The 12,170-nt window shown below is 31.6% G+C and overlaps 2 protein-coding genes across 5 annotated transcripts in view; one reads left to right on the forward strand and one right to left on the reverse strand.

The window, feature by feature from the left end:
* chst11 (carbohydrate (chondroitin 4) sulfotransferase 11) overlaps window positions 1–12,170 on the reverse strand; it is a 76,212-nt gene that overhangs the window by 60,887 nt on the left and 3,155 nt on the right.
* nfyba (nuclear transcription factor Y, beta a) overlaps window positions 1–12,170 on the forward strand; it is an 80,687-nt gene that overhangs the window by 54,732 nt on the left and 13,785 nt on the right. The gene's annotated exons all lie outside the window — the stretch shown is intronic.

Raw genomic sequence — 12,170 nt, forward strand, 5'->3', positions numbered from 1 at the left:
AGCTCCTAAAAAAATAGAACATTAAGTTGGGGGCGGGGCTTTCTTTTTACACATTATTCCCTCATAGCAAACTAACGGTAAACAGAAGCAAATTGTCAGACTTTGAGGATTACAAAAAATATTATATTTTACTTTCAGCGTTTCAACTTGCATGGATGAATTGTTCACCTAAAGAATAACAATGTGTGCTAGCAAAGTCAACATAGTATTTTTGAGATCACATGGACTTTAAGAGTGCACTTTCAGGAAAATTATTAAGAATAAGTCACTCCTAAGCAAATCTGCAAGCTCCATCTCTGTCCTAAACTATGAAAAGAGCTCTTCTTCTGGGATCCACATGCACGCGGTGACCTCCCGAATCTGTAATTATCAAATTCGAAAAAGCAGCAACACATAATCACACAACACAAACTCACTTCGCCGACATATTTAAAGCAGCAGCTCCTAAAAAAGGGCAAAGTTATTATGGGATTTGGGATATAATCATCTGTGCAATGCACAGAGATCTCTTCATGCCTCCAGTTGTGGGTGACTGGCATCCAGATGTTGGCTTTGGTAAATGACACTTTTTTTTCCGTCGTTAATCCGTTGCTCCGCCCACAACGACACGCTGCAGACGGAGCAAACTAGGCTTAATGAGCATAATGGGCTGCTTCATAAACCACAACACATGTGCGCACCTTTAATCTCACACACACACAGACACATATGGCTGAGCAGAGCATTGTTTCGACATTTAACCATCAGAGAGACTTAAAGGGCAAGGGAAGCCAGAAAACACGTGTCTGTTTGTTAGAAATAAAACAACAAGGAAGTCTTCTGGATACACAAATCTTATCGGGAGGCAGCGCATGTTTACAGGGGGCAGGTATGATAGCGGCAGATGTTCACGCGCCACCCAAAAACATGAATCGGGGAGTGTGAGCCATAAATTGAATTTCGGCAGATGGATATCAGGCAGATTGGTACGTTGGGCTCTGGCTCCAACACGAGACACGGCGCAGTAATAATAACAAGAGCGGAGAGAATGTGAATCAGGGTCATTAATCAAACCTGATCGCACTACTGTTACAAAGTTAATGGTTCAAAGGCGACGGTAATCTTGTACAAGGCTTATCTGGATAATACACATGGATCTGAATTGTCACATTTGATAGTGTGTATTAGAGTTCACTGCTTCTTTATCTCGGGGAGCAGCTTGATAACCTGCAGTATAATGTATTTATTAAATTATTAGTAAATGTGTGGTATTTGGTATTATGATTATTGCAAGTTTTATTTTTTATTAAAATCAATTATATTAATTATATCAAATATTACAGAAATATATTTTCTTCATTACAGACTGATTAATTACTAAATAGCAATAGATTTAATATATAATGAACTATAATTTATTGTTAAAATGTAACATGCAAATCCACTACTATATGTATGGGAGTAACTTGATAACCTGCATTATAATGTATTTATTTCATTGTTAGTAACTGTATGGTGTTTGGTGCTATATACATTATAACAAGTACTAGTTTTATTTTTTTAAATTATATTATTTTAATTTTATCAAATATTAGGTAGAAAAAAATCATTGCAAACTAATTAATTACAGAATTAAAATATGCTACAATTTTTTCATTACTATCTGTATTGGGTTTTTTCAAAAATAAAACAAGACATCTATACATCTGAACGGCACATTAAAACAAAACGACTCCAAGACAACATACAAAACTTAAAAATAACAACAACAGTAAAAAGATAAATCAATAAGTAAATATATGAATAAAAAAACTATATATATATATATATATATATATATATATATATATATATATATATATATATATATATATATATATATATATATATATATATATATATAAACTTGGTGCAAAAGTGTAGAAAAAGATTTCAAATGCAATACAATTTTAATATTAATTTAATATCATTTTAGTAATAATCGTTTCAATTATATCAAATATAACAGAAATAAATGTTCATTACAGACTAATTAATTGTAGAATATATATATACTACGATTTTAATATATTATTTAAATGTACAAATGAAGCTATAAACATATTTATTTAACCATTTTGTACAGAATAATTATAAAAAAATATTAATAAATGAAATATTCAATTCTAATATAAATATTTAATAAATAGTATTTATATGTAATATTCTTACATATAAATATATAAAATTATATATTTTTGTAAAATATTATAAATTATAGTTATATATTAAAGTAAATAGTTAAACATTATTTATACATATAAATACATTATATATATAATAAATGCTATTACAAAAATTAATCGTATTAAATATAAAATTATCTAAAATGTATTACATTTATTATATTTATTAAATATAAATCACCTACTAATTAAATAAAATATTTAATTATACTATATTTTACTTATTTATATGTAATATAAATAGATAATATTTTATTAAAACAAATTACTGTTGTAAATACACCAAATAATTTCACAACTTTTTATTATTAAAATGTCTTCCATAATATTAAAACTCCAGCTGTATAAGTGTCCACATTTCTCTGTGTCCAGCTCAATCATGTGCGTGGGTGGGTGGGTGCATGTAAACTGACGGCGAGAACTTGGAAAACAACCGACCCACCAAGATCACACAAACAGGACATCCTGCATATGCACTCTCAAAATAAATGGACACAGAAAAAAAAAACAACAACAATGATCTCGGAACTGCCAGGCAAACACTTACGCAATTGCAAACACTCAGCCTGACTTGAGTTTTGGCATGTCATTTGTTTTCGCGTTGGCGTGACCTTTATCATTCACAGACATCAAATGCCAGGCCTCCTCAACAGACTCACAAGATGAAGAAGAAAGACTGCCGTACGTCAGGGAAACTCAAGCACACAAATACAAGAACACAGCCTTATCAGGAACAACTGGGATACTTTAGTCCCCGTCCCAGTCGGGCCCTTAAAGAGATAGTTCAGCCAAAAATGAAATGCACTCACTATTTACTTTTCCACCAGGGATTTAAGGGATTAAAATGTTTATTCTGTCAAAGGAAAACTCAACTTTTTTTTTTTTTGGAAAATTCAACTTCTCTAGAGATTAACAGTTAAGTTTTATCATTTTTTAACACAATCCTATGATCTCTAGATCTTGCAGGAGTACTTTTAGCTTAGCTTAGCATATATCATTGTATCGTATTAGACCATTAGCATCTTTCTTAAAAAAAATGTAAAGTTTCGATAATTTTTATATTTAAAGCTTGACTATTTTTAAAAACATTCAGACGATCTCAGGGTCTAGCAGGAGTACTTTTAGCTTAGCTTAGCATAGATCATTGCATCCGATTAGACCATTAGCATCTTGCTTTATTTAAAAAAAAAGTTTAGATAATTTTCCTATGACTCTTCTGTTGTTACATTTGTGACATAAAACTGAGAAAAAGTCCGGAACACAGTCTAGATGATCCTTTTCTTCTTTGGTCTGGAGCACACAGCCCAGAAAATACCTGAAATGTCAATTTATTTGACTTCAATACACGTTTCCATTGTGTGATAGTCCCTTTCAGATGCCCAGAGAAGTCAACTGCGCTTCTGGACACTGTTAACACAGTAATCTTTTTGGCACAGTACAGTTTTCACTGGCATTTGTGGATGTAACTACATATTGTGTTGCTTGACAAAAGTTTGAAAGAATAGTGCTGAGCCCATGTGGTGATATCGCTTATAGATGAATGATGATTCTTGATGCAGTGTCACCTGAGGATTCAGAGATCACGGTTGTTCAGCTTAGGCTTGCATCCTTGATTTGGGGTTGTTCTAAGTCAGTGGCTACCATTTCCATCATTATTAAAGTATCTTCTTTTGTGTTGAGCAGAAAAAAAAGTAAAAAAATGATGACAGTATTTTCATTCTCTGAACTATCGCTTTAAGGAACGCTGAAATCCCTGCGGACATTTCTTATCTCTTTAAGTTAAGACAACTCATTTCAGTCGCTGTCTAAATTTCCCTCTCCAATTCCGCCCAGAGGAAAACTCCATCGCTCAGAGGTCGCTCTTATCAAAGTTCTCCGTTATTCTTCATTTAAGTAACTTTTTCTCCACAAATCCTCAGGAGAAATAAAACTAAAGATAATTGAGCTTTAAAATGAGTGTCGATAGCTTTAACATGGTGCAATCTAATGAGAAAAGCTGAAATATCGGGCTTTTCATTTCATGTATTGACAAATCCGAGCATATAGGCATCTTATGAGAAACAACTTAGGTATTGAAGAAATATTGCAGCTTCATTTTGTGCATTGACAAATCAGAGCACAGGCATCTTATGAAAAATAATTGAGGAATTGAAGAAATATTTCATTCGTTTTAGGTCATCCCTCTGCTTTTTTACAATATGAACAAAAGTCAAGGTTTTAGTGAAGCGTGTACGTATGAAAGTGGATGAAGGTAAATAAGAAAAATGTGAATCCTGTGATGTGATAACAGCAATTAGATTCATTCTCCTCTTTTTGATGATGTTTTTAGACTTCGGTCTTGGCCACAATGTAGTAATGCTTGTTTTTAATTTACTGTTTAGCATGTTAACAACCATATTGATAGAGGAAATATTTTGGTTTATTATTATTATAATAAATTATTATTATGGTCACACTTTACAATAAGCTTTACTTATTTAATGTATTTACTAACATGAACTGAGTAACGATACTTGTGGTGCATTTATTAATCATAGTCCAACATTTACTTATGCATTATTCCAAATTCATGCTTGTTATCTTTAGGCAATGCCCATAGAGTTAACATGAACCAACAATAAACAACTTTATTTTCATGAACTAATGTTAACTAACATGAGCAAATACTGTAATAAATGTATTGTTCATTGTTTGTTCATGCATTAAATATCATAAACTAATGCACGTTGGTCAACATGTGTTTTAAATGTGCTAGAGAAATAAAAACAAAGAAAAAATCAAAGCTTTTCTAAAATAATAATGTTTAAATGTTCCTATTAGACATTAATAAACACTGCATAATTAATTTTTAATATTTGCACAATTAAAATTGCTGTAATGTTGGTATTTCATTCACAGTAGAACATGTTAACATCCGTATTGACCGAGAAAGTATTTAATTGTTTACAAATGCACCACCTTTCAGTTCTACTTAAATATTATAACAAAAGAATAGCTCTGGATTGTTATGGATGTCCCCATTCTCTGTTATGAAGTAAATATGAAGCTCTTCTATTGAAAGAGAAAGTATTTTAACCAGAGTTAAACATTAAATAGGCATAAAAGCATAATAACCATAAAAAAGTTATGATTGTAGCATAAAATTGGCACAGTTTTTTTTATCAAAATGCATAAAGAATGTCTAATACATTTAATTCTGCACACATTAGACTGTTATAGTTGCATTATAACCAATCAAACTCCTTCTGTTGATCTTGAATGAATGCAAAAGCCAATCAGAAGCAAATATGTTAATTTGTAGCTTACTTATATTCTCCTAATCAAGAACTTTCATGTTAATTTAATTATTTAAGTTAATTACTTGATTGACTTATATATAATTTGTTGTTAATAATAGTTTATATTATTCGAATTGACTGAGGTCATTGGTGAAATTTAAGTAACTGTAATACACAAAGAAATGTTTTATTCATAAAATATGATAATAATAATAATAATATAAATAATAATAATGATAATAATAATAATAATAATAATAATAATAATAATAAATAATAATATAAATAATAATAATAATATTATTAATAATAATAATAATAATAATAGTAATAATAATAATGATAATAATAATAATCATTTTAATAATAATACGATGATGATGATGATAATAATAATAATAATAATGATAATAAACTTTATTTTTATATCGCGCCTTTAAAAGTAGCATCTCAAGACACTTTATATAGACATAAGAAATGTGCAGCAGTAAAAAATCCATACAAAGATAAATGCTAAAAAAATACAATAATAAAAAAATGTAAAACACATAAAATAATAATAATAACAAATCTAATAATCAAATAGCTACCCTAAAAAGTCAGTTTTAAATGATGATTTAATGCTAGCATAACATCCCTGCTGTTTACATCTCATAGTTGAGCTACTGAAAGGGAAGCGATTTAAACATTTGCAAAATGGCAACTTTAGTTTCAGCTAAATTGAAAAAGCCTCACTTCAGTTTAAAGAAAAAGAGGAATCAGTTTTTTGGTAAGCAACTTCAAACCCCCATATGCTCTCAATCGATTTTAAGAGGTACAGGAAATAAAATAGATTTCAGCTGTATTTGTTCTTTTGGATGCATATAACTTTACATAGAAAAGGTTAGTACGCTGTAAAAAAAATGCAGAGTTCCACAAAATACATTCATGTTTTCCCAACACAAACCGATTAAGTTGACGCAAGAAATTTAGGTGGATTGGACATAAAACAATTGAGTTGTCCCAAAACAATCTCAACAATCTTGCATTGTTTCAGCTCATTTTAATGAAGTAGTTTGAACAAGCAGCAAAATAATTACTTTTGAGTGTAAGTGATTTATTTACTCACAAATAGATAAAAAAAGTGTACATTTTCACAACTTTTGTACATTTTTATCATCTCACTTCTGTCTTCTCGCTTAACATTTACAAACTGGCACCATTCTTCATTTAGTTAAAAGGAGAGATAATTTTTAATTCACATGTTGACCAACATATGCTGCAAATTCTGTAAATGAGCCTTACTTGTACTCAGAATATTACACTGTTAGACATTTCTGTAAATTACACAGTTATTTACTGTATTTCACCCAGTGTAATACTGCAAATTCCTTTTACGGTAAATAACTGTATTTACCGTTGCATTATGGGAATTTAGTGTGACGTCGAACAACATATACAGCGATGTACTGTATTTGTAAAAATTCGTGTATTATACTGTATTTTCCACAACTGCTTCAACGCCACCTTGCGGCGATTCGACTATGCACCACATTTTGCCTGAGGACCCTGGAGCAATTCTGGAGGACAATTTATTAGTGTGCCTGAAGAACATACTGGATTTAACAAACTTTACTCTGGTAAGCTGAGGCAGTGTTTCATTTTACAGAATGTTTTGTGGACGAGAATAGAACAAAGTAAAGCATAAAGTTGGCTATTATTATTTTCTCTGGCTTGGCGTTATTTCGCCCATTTGAGAAATATATCATCTATTAAGATGTTACCTTTATTTCATTTATTACATTAACACTACTATTACTTTAAATAAGACTGTTTATGACTATTAGCCATTGTTCTCGTCATCTTTTTATTTATTTACATAGGAACCGGTGTTGCAGCGGGTTTTGGTTTAGGAGGGAACCAGATGTATGCAGACAGTTTTGGAGGACACTTAGCACGAGACAACGGTCCGGCAGAGAGTGTTTTCCCCCACAAGAATATGAATGAAAGACCAACAAATAATCCAGGTAAAAGCGTGTCTGTCTGTGCTGACAACACTCGACATTGATTTGAGCACCTCTATTAGCATTTGTTTGCTCGGCAACATTGGCTGAAGCGATCTTAAAATGGTAACGTTAACTGTTAGCTAAACTGAGCTAAGTTTATACTGAATTGGACTCAAACTCATTTTAACGCGCACCGTTTAACTTATATTGATTTATACTATATATATTAGATGTTGTGAACTTATTTTTCTCTGGTTTAGAGTAACTTATAACGTTAGCTTGAGAAAATAACATCGCGACGTAACCTATAAGAACGTTAACGTAAATCTACAATATGCATAACGTTAGAGGTAAAGTTGGTTTTATATTCGCACATTCGTTCATTTAGAAGACTCTATACTGTTTACCATGTTACTTTGAATATTCGATCAGAATTAGCATGCCAGTATGACTTGAAATCAACATTAACACTGTTTATTTGACCGTGAGGATGTTGTACTTTGATTGGCATTAGCTGCTAAAATGATTTCGCTATTTAGAGTTTGCAAATAATACTTTTATGAAATTAAATTATTAAGGGGAAGTCTGAATCTGCTAATATAAAACCAATTTTACCTCTATGCATTATGCTAATAACCACCTTTTTGCTATTTATTGTTTGCTAATTATTTTTTTATCACAACTCTTGACATTTGGTTTAACATAATTGTTACCATTATATTTTTTTCTGTTTAGATATGGCACTGGCACAGCACCAGGTTTTGTCTGAAGAAACAAACAGCATTTCGGAGGAACATCTTGATCAGCACAGCCTTATGCTTAAAAAATAAGCAAGGCCAGTAAGCAACCAAGGTAAACAAATAAAAAAAAAAAGTTGTGTGGAGGTTGTGGATTGTAGCATGGTATTCTTATCTGTATTTTTGGCTTTTTTATGGTCTCATTATAGAATACTGGGAGCCTGCCTGTGCAAACTGGACCTCATACAACAGTAAGTACTGTACATCTATTTGTTTCTCAATATAGTAACGTTACTTTTAATACAAAATGTGTCACATGTTTAGTTGCTAGCTAAATAAAAAAATCTTTTTCCCTTTTTTATTAAACCATTTAGTAGGGTTTTTTTCATCTTTGTTTCTAATATTTTTGAGCAGATTGAGGTCTGTCATGGGTCAGACATTTCAAAATACAATAATTAGTATTGGGATACATGCATTTGTCTATGTATTAAATGTCTTTTTCCCCATTTCATGTTGCCTAAATATTTTGTAATAAATAAAATAATACAATTTTTTGTGTAAATAATTCCAGAGGATGAAACAAAATGCACAGCAACAACCAGAGTGAGCCAGAAGAAGGCAGGAGAAGTAGTGAAGAGAATGACAACCATGAACAACAGTGAGTTATCCTTCTTTCACCAGCTAACTGAGAACTTGGATTAGGTGAGACACTCTCAATAATTGTATCAGTATTCAGTCAGTTTTAGTTTATTAGGAATACATAAAACAAATAGTCTAATCTGTCCTGCAGTGAATCAACCCATCACAAATGCTACAATGTTTTTGTAAAACCTTGTTAGGGAAAAAAATAAACAGGACATTCTGGTTAGTTATCTTTTAAACATGGTAGTGAGCAGGTTATGAGCAGGAGCCAGTTGCTCAGTACCAGCTGAAAACTAGCCCAACCTAGCTGCCATGCTTCAAAATAATTAACCAGTATATGATTTATTTTTTTTAAACAAGCTTCTTCTATGCTTATGTTAGTCTGTTTGTCCTTATCCAGAGTTCTTCATAATCCTGAACTGGGCCAAATCCTGACCAGATGCTGTGGTGGTCATGGAGGAGTGAATCCTAAAAGACACACGTGATCAATGAGTTTCCGCATTGATCCAATGGGCCAGCCTGACCACCCGCTGGTGAACTTTCAAGCCTCCGGTGCCTAGACTGCGGCCTTGCACAAGTTTGGCTAGAGGAGAACTGGTCGTGCCCAACTGAGCCTGGTTTCACTCAAGGGATTTTATTCTACACTTTCGTCAGTTGGTGAAGTTTGTTCCATGCCACTGTCGCCACTGGATTGCTTGGCTACGATTGGTGGATCGGTGGATTTGCTCTTCAGTGTTTGGACTTTCAGCAGAGACATTTACTGCTTCAATTCTGAAAACTGGACTGAAGCAGCTTCAATTTATAAGAACTTCTATGTTAAGCTGCTTTGACATCATTGATCTACATTGTAAAAGTGCAATAGAAATAAAGATGAATTGCATTTGAACATGTGAATTCAGACCTTGTTGAGCATTTGACACCAGAATTAGTAATATTTTAAAGTTGGGTTGTTTCTGAGTCGGCTAATAGTTACAAATATTTATTTTTCCAACAATATGCAATTCAGAAGTTTAAATTTTTATTGTACATGTATGTTCTAGTGCTTTGTGTGATTTATTTATTTTTAATGTGTTGATTTTATTGCTTAATGTAATTTTCACACATTTTCCTTAAATGCTTTAAGCATTATTAATGTTTTAAAGAATGGAATATTTTGTAATTGTGTCTGGTTTAATGTCAGTAGTACTTAGTACAATTGGTTTTTTTTTTCTCAACAATATGCAGGTCAGACACTTAAATTAGTTTTGTACATGTATGTTAATGTGCTTTGTCATTTTCAATGTTTTTTTTCTTAAAATAAAATATTTTGAATGATTGAAATGTAATGTTTTTACACATTTTTAAGCTTGTTTTAAGCATCTCCAATGTTTTAAATAAAGAGTGTTTATTTTGTTAATATTTTGTAATTGTGTCTTTTTTATGTCTATAGTATTAAAATAATATTAATAAAAATATATTATAAAATAATTAGGACAAAATTAAAAGGTTTACAGTAGCTAACTGTTAACTTAGGCTTTTACAGTAGTTAACCATTTTTAGACACTACGGTAACATGCTGTAAACGGATTTACAGTTGTATACTGTAAATCTAAAATACAGTAACTTACTGGCAACAGTGTTGCCAGTAAGTTACTGTAAAAACCCTTTGAAATGTCTAACAGTGTACTCAAGTGTATTTTCTCTGCTCTCATCATAAAAACACTGGAGCATGACATGATTGTCATCACTCCCAGGCCCTTTCTCATTTCCAAAGTGTGTCTGTGTGTGTCTTGTCCAGTGCCAGTGTGTTTTCAGGGTATGTTTGTAGGCTAGAGTGCATAATCAGGTCAAATGCAGGGGGGAGGAAAGGAGAAAAGAGCAAGGGCGGCCATAAAAACACACACACAGACACAGAAAAGGAAACTGAAACACCTGTCAAGCCGATGTGGAGCATAAGGGAGATTGTAGTATTGTTCCTAAACATGTGGGATGCACAGATGTGTTAAGAAACAGCTGCTCGTACCACCATGCAAAACAACACCCGTACATCCCAACAGACCATGGGATGCCATTGCAACTCAGTGATGCTTTTAAAATGTATATTTATGACAAGATACTGCAGGTGAATAGGGTGAAATAGGGGTATCGACTAACACTCCATGATATTGATTACATTTGACATGCAAACCTTTTTTGTATTATTATTATTATTAGTAGTAGTAGTATTATGGTCGTTAATGGTTATTAATCATAGTTTAACATTTACTAATGCACTAATAACATCAAATTCTTGCTTGTTAACTTAATGTAATGCACCGTGAGTTAACATGAACTAACAATGAATTAATTTATTTTCATTAACGTTAACTAACATGAACAAATACTGTAATAAATGTATTGTTCATTGTTTGTTTATGTCAGTAAATGCATTAACTCACATTACTAACTAGTACAACCTTACTGTAAAGTGTTACCGTTAACACTTTAGTTTAGGTCACAATTCATAGTATTCACAAACCATTGACTAACACTACTAGCTTAATAAATTACTAATTAGCTGTTTATTAATAGTTAGTAAGGTAGAACTTAGGTTTAGGTTTTGGTACGATTAAGGATGCAGAATAAGATCATACTTTATAACTACAAATGAGCAGTCAATATCTTAATAATAGGCTGGTAGTAAGCCAGTAGTTAATAGCATTGTGACCTAAACTAAGGTGTTACTGTGTTATCATTATTATATACTCTATTTGCTGTTTGTAAAGCACTATAATCAGTATTTGATGTTTTTAAAAGTGCTATATAAATAAAAACAAACAAAAAATGTAATGTTTTCCAAAATAAGAATGCTTAAAAAAGCAATATGAACACTGGAGGAAGAGTCAAGATTTACATATTAAAGGTTTTTTACAGAGGGGATTTGGGGAATTTCTTTTTATAGTTGATAAAATACTGGGAACAACCAAGTAATGGTTTAATGGTTAAAAAAATGTTTGTAGATTGTACATGGCATGTTGTGCATGATTACGTCCCTATATATGAATATAGATATGAATTGTAATTGAAATGTAATAAAATGCCCAAATACGAAACACTTAAAGGTGAATTTTAGGTGTTTTTTCACATAAAACTCCAAAAAAAAAAAAAAAAGAGTCATTTAAAAAGATTTAGTTTGCATATGCTTTGTTGTGGATGTCGTGTCCTCTCATTCTCTGTTTATAATGTCTATTTGTGTATAAATTTACACAGAAAAGGTTAATGAGCTATTTATTTACAATGAAATCAAAATGTTTGTCTCGTTGTTATCTTCATTTACATTCAAAAAGCAAAATGGAATTCTCTCCC

Source organism: Danio rerio, chromosome 4 (genome assembly GCF_052040795.2).
Source record: "Danio rerio strain M-AB ecotype USA chromosome 4, GRCz13ab, whole genome shotgun sequence".
NCBI lineage: Eukaryota > Metazoa > Chordata > Actinopteri > Cypriniformes > Danionidae > Danio > Danio rerio.